The sequence below is a fragment of the Mus caroli genome, chromosome 9 (assembly GCF_900094665.2).
Source record: "Mus caroli chromosome 9, CAROLI_EIJ_v1.1, whole genome shotgun sequence".
Taxonomy (NCBI): domain Eukaryota; kingdom Metazoa; phylum Chordata; class Mammalia; order Rodentia; family Muridae; genus Mus; species Mus caroli.
In genome coordinates this window covers 55,364,919-55,375,953 of record NC_034578.1, presented here as the reverse complement: position 1 = coordinate 55,375,953, position 11,035 = coordinate 55,364,919, and the positions used below count along the sequence as shown (strand labels likewise).

General features: G+C 46.2%; 1 protein-coding gene across 1 annotated transcript in view; it reads left to right on the top strand.

Moving 5' to 3' along the window:
- Positions 1–11,035, top strand: part of Rec114 (REC114 meiotic recombination protein) — an 87,022-nt gene that overhangs the window by 62,189 nt on the left and 13,798 nt on the right. The gene's annotated exons all lie outside the window — the stretch shown is intronic.

The following is an 11,035-nucleotide window of genomic DNA, read 5'->3' as shown; positions in this document are numbered from 1 at the left end:
CTGACCTCCCCACTGACCCCACTGATCCCCCCACTGACCCCCGCCCCCCTCCGACCTCCTCAGTGAATTTGATTTACAATTTCTGATTGTCCTTATCCCCTCATCCAGTTGTTTATTTTCATTTTCCTGGCCCAAGTTAATTCCGGTATCTGGAAGGCTTTGAACAAACTTAGCGAGTTTACAATTGTTCTTTGGAATTAGGTGCCTTGAGTTTTGTCTGAGTTGCTCTCTTTGAGGGCCATGCCTGTGGGGTTGGTGATTTTGGTGGGGAATGGATTTTCTTGTTTTGTCTTCCTGTTTGTATTTTTGCTACAAGATTTGGACATCTGGAGTTAGAATATTGGTTGTCTTTTAATGTGAATTTATGTCCCAGATTTTGAAGGTAGGGCCACATTCTTGGACAGATGCTTTGGGGAGTCTTTTTGACGTAGGGTCTCTCACTAAGCCTGATGACTGTCTGTGTGGACAGAAAGCCCTAGAGATCCCCCCCGTCTTTATTTCCCAGTGCTTGGCTTACAGGTGCATGATGCTGTGCCGAATATTTTTTTAAATATGGGTACTTGGTACCTCAACTCAGATCTTGCTTGCCCAGCAAGAACTTACTGCTGGGGCTGTCTTCCCAGCTCCCACAATCCATTTTATAAAGAAGGAATTGAACATAAAGGATGCTTTCTATAGCTTTAAGCTGCCGACAGAGTTGGCACCCTGATTATTAGTGTTCTGAGTGTCTGAAGGCCTTAGAGAGACACCCACAAATAGCCTAAAAACAACCCAGCATGAACTTTTATCATCTTAGAAGTCTGGAACAAGACTAGATTTCCCTGGGAGTGCTGAACCATAAAAATCAAAGCCAAGCTATGCAAAGGTCTCCCAAGGAGGTGAGAGTGCTCCCAGGCTGACGCCTGAGGCAGAGTCACCTGAGATCAGCACACAGAGCACTAGCGAATGTGAATGTGCGGATGGGGAACTCAGTGCCAGGAAAGTCTACTCAGAATGTGCTGGGAGATGTCAGCCACGCCTGGTGTTTTATGAGACTACCCCTCAGATTCCCTTTCCTTCTGGGAGCTAAGAACAGCACTAGACACACTGTTCTGTAACCTTGGCCCTTCCTTGTCCGAAGGGGCATTAGGGTTAGAAGGCTCCTAGGACTTCGTGGAAGTTTATGATCTCCACATCTCCCATGTGTCAGTAAAAGTGTGGTTCATCTATTTCATTCTTCCCATGTATTCCCTTGCAGGTCATAGAAGAGATTTTATTTTTATCAAGAATAAATAGAAAACTATTGACAGATTCTAAGCCTGGTATACTCTCTCTTGCAGTTGTGTGGGAATGGAAGGGGTGGGAGAGAGGGAAGACAGTGAAGTCTGGTTTAGAAAACCAAGAAAGAAGATGGAAGCATTAGCATGCGTGGAAGCGCTTAGTGGGATCGCTGTGTGCAAGGGGAAAGCGGGCAGTTCAGACATGTCTGAGGTGGGAGATGTGAAGAGTTTTGCTCTGCTCTGCCTTCTGAAGGTGGCCTGCTTTCCTTCCTCATTGGGAATTCAGGAAAGAGCCAGGGCTGTAGTGATTGGAGCTGAAAGGATCTGAGCCACTCAAGCCAGCTGTCCATCCCATCAGCCCTTGCTCTTTGCCAATAGCCCCCAGCTTCTTTGAAGGTCTTAGAAAGCTCCGTGCTGGAGACCTGCTATTTAAAGGTGACTGAGCCTGAGGTGTGGTAAAGACAGCACTGAGTGAGGTAGCAAAGGAGTCGCAGAAGCCGAGACAGATGTGCTGTGTGTGAGAGGGAAGGGGCAAGTGGTCAGCTCTGTAGCTCCCAGGGCTTGAGTACAATTTTTAAACATCAATTGCTAGATTATTAAATAAGGAGAGGTGGAATTTTGAAAATGCTGTAGCAATTAGGCAGGGGAATTTGGATGGATATTTGAACAGTGAAAGTGAATAGCTTAGCCATTGTTCTTAAAGTAGAAACCAGGTTGCAAGTAATATGAGCCCATCTTTTGTTCTTGTAAATGAGTAAGACCCACTGCCTCACAAAATTGCACAGAAATGGGGGGGGTGGTCAGTGCAGTAGACCCAGGGGCTCGCACACTATCACTGGCTGCCCCTGTCTACCAGCTCTGCATTCTGTGCTCCAGAGGGGTCCCAGTGACTTACTTACCTTCCAGACAAACAACGCTAATGGAAAGAGCATTCCTTCCAGCATGTATACAGGCTTTACTGGCTTATGTGCACACCCATGCACACCCATAGCACACAGCACAGAGGTTAGAAGCAGATACATATGCTGACAGTCATCTGTTCACCTCCGGAGCAAGGGCAGGTAAGAAGCCAGCCTTGTCTGGATCCTATGAATGGGGTCAGCTAGTTTTTCAAAGGAAAATGAAGATGTTTCCATAGAGAAGAGTGCCTGCTACCCAGACAGAGCTAACAGATGCCCACTTTGTTGTGAAAAGAAGCCTTTGGTCCAGTGCATCTGAGCACTTGCATAGGCTCTGCACTCTCTCGTTTGACACAGAGGACACATGGTTCTATGTGCTGGGGTGGCTCCGAGGAGCACTGACTAGTTCTGCTTGAATTAATTTATAGAGCTAAAGACCAACTAATCTTGAGATTTGGGCCAATGAGCTTAGTATTTCAAACTCACATTGTCAGAAGGTAGAAAATGATACTGCTTTGATAGCTAAAACTGTTTTTGTTGTTGTTTTTGTTTTTCGAGACAGGGTTTCTCTGTATAGCCCTGGCTGTCCTGGAACTCACTTTGTAGACCAGGCTGGCCTTGAACTCAGAAATCCACCTGCCTCTGTCTCCCAAGTGCTGGGATTAAAGGCATGCGCCACTGCCGCAGACCCTCTGGGCCCCTTTGTCTGCGTGGAACAGGTCTCTAGTAGCAGGCGGGCAAAGCGTTGGATGGAATGACAGACAGATGCACACAGGAGAGGTTGTGTAGAATCTGAATGTAATTTGTCAAATCGAGCATCAAACTTTTTATACAGAAGAAAATAGGGAAGTTGGGTGACACACCAGCAAGGTACAAAGAGGTTACCGGATGCTTAATGACTCTTACACAAAACCGAGGAATGTAAACACAAAGACTGGCAGGAACTGGGCAATAAAACAACTGAGACAAAGACAGCCCTATCTAAGGTCAGCTATAGTCTTNGAAGCCAGGTGTGAGGTCTTTACACTCCTAGGGCAAGGGCTTTCACACCCAAGTCATCGTTCTAATTAGGGAGTTCAGTTCTAGCTAACCATCTCATGAATAATGTAATACTCTAAAACCACAGCCCGATCTACTTCCTAAACCATTGTAAATTCCTGTATATGGGAGTGACTTGGCTTTTATTCTAAGTGATAGTGTAATACCAGAGGCAATTCTGAATGTCACTGAACAGGCAACATTCTTCCTGAATTCTAAGCCCATGGTCAGCTCAAGGACTTTCTAGGACATTGGAACACTGGTGAAGGCTTGGCTATGTCAGAATTCAATCTTAAAAGGCATTTATAATAGGATAATACTAAAAGAGAGCATGTGGATCCATACACCAGACTAATGCAGGAATAGAATGAGTATTCTATATGAGTATAAGAGAACGCCAGACTCCGGGAGGTGAGTTTCCGTGAAACTCTCTGTCTCATGAGTGGCTTCTAGGCCTCTCGGCCTGTCACACTGACTCGACAGGAGTGTGTGGCACGCCCCCACTGCCCAGCCTAGCTAAAACTTTTTAGCATAGTGTGAAGACCTTTTTGAGAAACCATGTTTCTCGGTTGAGCCTGCCCATGATCCTACAACCATGTGTAGGGTGCCCTGCATTTCCTCAGTCACATTTGTCTTCTTGTCTCTCGGCCTCACCCACACTGCACCACCTACTTTTCCTTCTACCCAGGACCTTCCACTTGTCTTTTAAGTGACAGTGTACGCTTTGGTTGAAGATACCGGCAGCTTCTCTTTAATGAGGTCTAACCTACATCTACTAAACGTCATCTGGGTGCCCCCCACCCCACCATCACTATAAAGAACTCCTTTTTTGTCCTCAGAGGTAACCTTTCCCAAGTCGGAGGCCAGAACAAACGCCCGTTTAGATCTTCTTATTCTCATACTCTGGTATCGGCTTTTTAGTTTTTAGATTTGTCCTCTTGTTCTTCAGTGCTCGAGCACAGGTCGCTTTCTCTCTCTCCTTCCCTGCCTGTTGGCACTGCAATTCCAGTTTGTTACTGACTTGCTTTGCTTGAGGCTGAATAACTGTTGTTACCTGCTGAGCTTTCTAACATCTCATACTCGGGTGAGTTCTGGTCAGGCGTGAGTCTTACATTGTGAAGCACTAGTTCTTTTTATGCCCCTTAAAAGAGTTTTGGGGATTTGAAGCAAGTAAAGTACTTACCATCAGTTTGGCCCTTTGGAAACTTGTTTTGATTCTCTCTAGGGTTGGGTAGAGCGGCCTTTACCTTGCAGTCGATTCCACAGAATTCTGAGGTGTGCCGTGTCCTGAGCAGCCTCTGCATCCAGGGAAGGCTTTCAACTCTTCTCGCCTGTGGTATCCTGGGACTGCTGGGCTGTCTCCCTGGTGCAGTTTCTCATTCCAGAGGTTACTCTTGAGCAGGGTTGGCGTCATCTCTTCAGTGCCGAGACTGCAGGTCAGCCAGAGGTTTCAGGATCCTTGAGGCAGGTTTCTGAAACTGTGCCAGAGAGTAGTCTGCTTCCAGCCATCCTGCAACCAGCTCCAGCCACATCTGCTTTTCCCCATCTCTTTCTTCTCAGCTCATTGAGCTCAGTAGCTTCCTTCTCTTTGTCAGTCCGGATTCCTTTTTTAATTTGTAAAGGTTTTTGAGATGGGGGAGGGTAGAGAGAGATGACTCAGGAGTTTAGGACGCTTGTTTCTCTCACAGAGAACCTTGGTTTGATTCCCAGTACCCATATGGCAGCTCACAATCAACCCTAACTCCAGTTCCAGGGAATCTGACACACCCTCTTTTGACCTCTAGGCACCAGACATGACACATGATACACATACATACAAGCAGGCAAAACACTCATACACATAAAAATCTATAAATCTTTTTTTAAGGTTTAGACAGAATTGTACGTAGCCCAGGCTAGCCTTAAAGGTGCTAAGTAGCCAAGAATGACCATGAACCCTGGTCTTCCTTCCTCCCGCATGCTGGGATTCAGGATGTGTACCAGCATGTCTGGCTTCAGTCTGGAAATTGATTCCAAGCACAGAGCCTCAGTGATCAGAGGCTTACCCTGCTTGTGTCCCTTTCCCCGGCTCCCACAATTCTCCTGCACTTGCTTGCTTCTCTGTGTGTCCACAGTACTTCCAGAAGTTGTTCAGTCTGAAGTTGTTTATAACACGGGTAGAGTTTGTGACCATCTTAGTCCTCTTAGGCAGAAATGACGTGATGGCTTTTCTCCTAGTTTCCCTTTAAAACCAAGTAAGTGAAACTGCAAACTGAAAGACCTATGGGAATGATGGACGTGGGCCACCATGCTAGGCTGGAAGTCCTCCATAGATACTCAAGTTCATAAATAAACAAGGAACAAAAATTCAGGGTTTTTTGTTTGTTTGTTTTGCAACTTCTAGTGAATTAATGAGTGTAGGCAGTGCTCATCCTAACTGCTAAATTCACACGCATAGGACAGGACACACATATGTGTGGTAGAGTCACGCATCTGTGGTCTAGCAAAATCCAAGGAAAGATGAGCCTGAATTTGATCCAAGTTCTAGGTCTATGAGGCATACAAGAGACAGGATACATATGAAAAGCATGCTTGCAGGCACAAGAACAGAGGTTAGTGAGGGTGAGTCTAGGGATTACGACTAACAATGGGCTGTGATTAGCTTTGCTCTTCCTGTTTGTATGCAGTATGCATGCATTGGTGTGGGTGTGCTTCAATGCATGGGTGCACGTTTGTAGTTAGTGGTCAGCCTTCAGTGTTACTCCTTAGGAGCCATCCACTTTAGTTTTGAGGCAGTGTAGCTTCCTGGGACCTGGTTTTGCTGATTAGGCTAGACTGCTGGCCAGCCAGCCCAGGAGTCCTCGTGCCTGTCACCCGCTAGCACTAGAATTATACTGTATCCTCGCGCCTAGCTTTTTATGTGGATCTAAGGATCAAATTGTTAGGCAGCCCCTAATTGTTAGCCCTTAATTTATACATTTTTTGAACGGTTAAAAAGCATTGAGAAAGGAATAATATATTATGAGATGTGAAGGACTGTCTAAAGTTCTGATTTCAATGTACATGGTAGAGCCTTGCTGGTCAGCAGCCACACTTGTTCATCCATGGTGCTTTCTCTTACCACAGGCCTAAGTTCACACTCCTGTAATATTTACTCATTAGCCCTTTCCAGAGAGAAATCTGTTGATTTCTGATCTAGAGACTCAGTGACTTAATGCCTCATCAGAGATCATAAGAGCAGATGAGAAAAGACAGGGAAAAGTCTGCAGGCCTAAGGGACCCAGCAGCCCCATGTCTGAGTAAGGATGCTATCCTAGCCACGCCAGCATGTGGACAGCATTTGGATGCCTGGTCACACAATGAAGGGCTGTAGAAAAAAGCCAGAAGACAGGAAAATGTGATATTGTCAAAGACACTTGATGACAAGGAATTGTTAATTTTTAAAGATTTGATTTTGTGATTATGTTTTTAAACTTTTTATTCTTTGTGAATTTCACATCTTGCACCCCAATCCCACCCATCTCCCCACCCCTCCATATCTGCCCCCACCTTTGTGACCTCCCTCACCCACCAAAACCATTATTTTTTTTTAAAAAAAACCATGCCATAGAAGCTGTGATGTGTCCCACAGCACATCCTTTGCCCCACACAGCTTGTAAATGTTGGTTGCGCTGAGTCATTGTTCTGGTTCGAAGCCTCTGGTTCTGACACATCACCACTGGATCTCCTCTTGACTCTGCTTGGAAATCCTGTAGCTTTGGTTACTCCAGCAATTCACAGATGGGGTAGATATTGGTGTGGGTCAGCTCACATCCCTGGATCTGAGCCTGGGTTGGTCAGCCTGCCAGCTCTCCAGTGCCCCATCACCACCACCACCACCAGGGCCAGTTCTCCCTCCCACACCCACACCACCACAGCCAGCTTTACAGTACTATACAGGCATGGTGCAGGGCCAGGGCCAGCTCTCCAGAGTGCTGCAGCTAGCGAGGAGCAGGGCCAGCCCATCATACAAAGGGATCATAAAGTAGCCAATGTTAGGAGTACAGTCTGTCTGATATTTCAGAGTGCCATGCCTGGTGTACTTTATCTCGATGAGCAAGTAGCTGATTACTGTGTCAGACATCATGAAGCTGCCCGAGCCTACCATAATATCCTTGGAGCCAACTGTCTGTTCCATGATGCTCAGCAGCCGCACCAGAGCACCCAATCTGCACACATGGCTGTCATCCACCTGCCTGTTCCCTGCAGCCCACCCAGACCCATACCCCATCCCACCACAGCAACTTGTGCTTATGTTTTTAGAGACCTGAGCTTCGAAGCAATACATCCTGCCATATTTACAGATACTTGTCTTAGCTTCAGGATGATCCAGGGCATGGGTGGCTGTGGGGTGGATGTAATGAGGGGCTGTGTGTGACAGTTGTAACCAGATCATTTCATTGTGCTAGTTTTCTCTACTCTTGTATGGATGCTTCAAGATTTACATTACACAATGAAAACAAAACAAAAATCTGTGCTGGGGGAAGGAAGGTTGAGAGTTTTAGGCCAGTATGGACTGTGTGAGGAGACTGTTTCTCAAAAAGTTACAACTGAAAATAGATGTCCAAGCAAAAATGTTTCCTTTGGGAATGAAGGGGGAATAAGTAGTCTGAGAAACTCTCACAGTCCCGCAGACCTGTGGTGTGTCTGAAGGTTTTATTAGGAAGAATAAAAGCTCCATAAGATTCTTTGAATGAAAGCCCTTGGGCACCGAGTCCCAAGAAAGAGAGACAGCTGATCGGCTCAGCCTGCAGTTACCATGAGGCCAGTCAGAGTCCTAGCAGGTGAGTGTGTGAGGCAGAGGCTGCAGCAGGCATTTGTGACCCATCCTCTGGACTCTGTTGCAGTCACTGGGAGGAATGACTGACTGGTGCAATCAGCGTCACGCTGTGGCCTTACTCATGGTTGCTGTTTACTATTAAACTGCCTGTGCTTCAGCGTGAGATCACAGTATTGTGTTTCTGGCACAGGGAACTCCTGTGTAGCATCTCAGGCTATGGGCTATGATCATTGGTGTGAGATAGGATGTTTGTTTCTGTGGGAAATATGAGGTGACCCCTTGGAAATTAGACCAGTGTTTGTTTCTTCTCCATCACAACATGGCAGACTTTTTTTTTAACGAAGTAGAAATACCCACATTCAAGTTCTAGGCTACCATCTAATCCTGACCCACCTGCAAATGATTTTTATGCCTGTCTCATTGCTTTTTGACTAACATGATAGATAACCACTGGCTATCACTGTTGAAAGCACATCCCTTGCTGCTTCTTTCTTCCCTCGTGTTGTGTCCTGCAAAGACTCTATCTGAGATATTTTTCCTCTTTTCAGTATAATTTGAACCTCAGAGCTGCAGAAGGGAGTGGAAACACAGCCCTGAAGCTTCAGGCGGAATCTCATTTTTAAATATATTGCCACCAGCACCCGAGTGATTGCCAGTACCCCTTCATCAGGAAGCCTTTGGCGCCCAGAGCTTGGGACTGAGGGTTATCTCTCAGCGGTTAGTTATCCAGCTATTTCTGGAGCCATGGTCTCGTGTGCTTCTCTCAGAGTCGGGGTCTTTGTAGCAGGTGGGATGCTTTGCCATTTTGTGAACATGAAGTGCCCTGTTCACATCAAAGCTTATGAAGTCACACTTGGCATGGGTTTAAAGCTGATTTATCTTGTTCAGTACCAGTGACCCTACCTGCAGTGACATCCTCCTGCGTAGTGGCTAGCTTACACTGGCCAGCAGAGTTGGAACCAGGAGGCATCAGAGACCAAATGTGGAGACACAGGCCTGTAATCTCAGCATTTGGAAGGCGTGGACAGGAGGGCGCCAAGTTAGAGGCCAGCATGAGATATATAGCAAGGAAATATATTTGGAAAAGGACCGGGAAGTGCATCAGAGCCACTAAAGAAACCAGTGCAGTGAGGGAGACCCAGAAGATGAGGGCAAAGGTATTCTTTTTGGCCATGCTTATTCACAGTGGACTCGGCACCTGAGTCCTTTGTGTCCTCTGCTCCCTCTCCTGATCTCTCCGTTTGTTTATGGAGACTTTTTATTGTTAATTTTTGAGAGTGGGTCTTGCTCTGGACCTCACTATGTAGCTCAGGCTGTCCTAGACCTTATGGCAGTCCTCCTGCCTCAGCTTCCCATGAGCCACCATGGCAAGCTTTTGGGGTGACTGTGGGGGTGGGGTTAGGGACCACATGGTGACAAGACTCTGGAAATGAGCTACAAGGTGTACAATGCAGAAAAGTCATGTGCGAAGTTGTCCTTACAGACACCACATGCACTGCGGGGGCCCTGGGAACTCCAGGAACCCTGCCCAAACCCAGCAAGATAAAGGTGGTCAGAGTCTGAGGGAGAAAGGGAGAGTCAGGCACAGGGCCCAAGATTGGCTCTTCCATTTTGTGGTACAGACAGGCTGGATATAAAGTACAAAACAAACAAGCAAACACAAATTTAAAAAAAACCTAAAAAGTGGAAGTTATATAAAATATTTTATCTTAAACTCCACTTTTTTTTGAGGGTGTACATTTCACATTAACTAGCAAAAACATAGCATGTTCTGGGTAGCTCAGCGGGTAAAAGGCTTGTTGCACAAGCCTGACCTGGATTTAACCCCTGGAAGGAGAGAACACACTCCTGCAAGTTGCCCTTTGACCTCCACACTTGCATGATGGCGCCCCTCTGCCTCTTGCTAAATAAACAAACAAATGCAATAAGGTTTAATGCGGTAATGCCTGTGCGTCGTACATCATTACTGATGTATGATGGGGGCAGGCCAATCTGCAAATGCATCCCTAGCATTCGGCCTCAGGTCAGAGGGTAAATACATTTGCATTGCCAAATTGTGCACCAGAAGCACTGGGCTAATGTGTACTCTATGCCTTCCCCACAGCCTGCCACCTGAAACAGCTTATTTGGGGATGTCATAATGAATGACACATTTCTTCTTACTAATCTGGGAGTTTTTGTCCTGTGTTTGAGACCAGGTTTCATTGTGAAACTTGAGCAGATCTCAAACGTGGCAATATTTCTGAGTCAGTATTCCTAAGTATTTCGAGTGTGTGCTGCCATTCCCAATATAAGGAAGTTTTTTTGTTTGTTTGTATTTTGTTTTTTTTCGAGACAGGGTTTCTCTGTATAGCTCTGGCTGTCCTGAAACTCATTTTGTAGACCAGGCTGCCTTCCAACTCAGAAATCCGCCTGCCTTTGCCTCCCAAGTGCTGGGATTAAAGGTGTGTGACACCACGAGGAAGTTTTAGAGCCGTTGTCTGACTTCTTTCTGTTTTTAAAAAGAAACTATTGGTGAATTTCAATGGAAGTTGAAAATTACCACTATGGATTGAGGAAGAGCAAACAGGGGAGGCCAGAATGGCCACGGGCATTTTCTTTTGTCTTCGGAGTTCTTGAGCTTCTAGGTGATCAGGCTGACGATATTCCAGCTCAGGCTGCATCCCCAGCAGCAGGCGGGCAGCTGAAAAGCCGCAGGCCCCAGGCCCCTGCACATCCGCTCTGCAGACAGTGCTAGGTCCTCTTGAGTGCTTGTGTGAGGCTTGTACCCGCTGCTGCTCTCTGCTGGCTTTCCCTTTTTCTCAACTGAAAACTCACAAGACCAAATGGCCTCATTTACCATTATTGAGAAAACAGGGTTTTTATGACGAGGAATCTCACCACACAGTTAGCAGTGGGTTTGATAAACTCCTGAGTGAGAACAGTGAAGGCTGTTTCTCAGAAATGGAGGGTCACTTCGGCAAATCTGGAAGCAGAGAAATGCGTTTTACAACAAGTATGAGTGATGTTTACTGCTCTGGTATTTCTCTTAGTTTTAATAC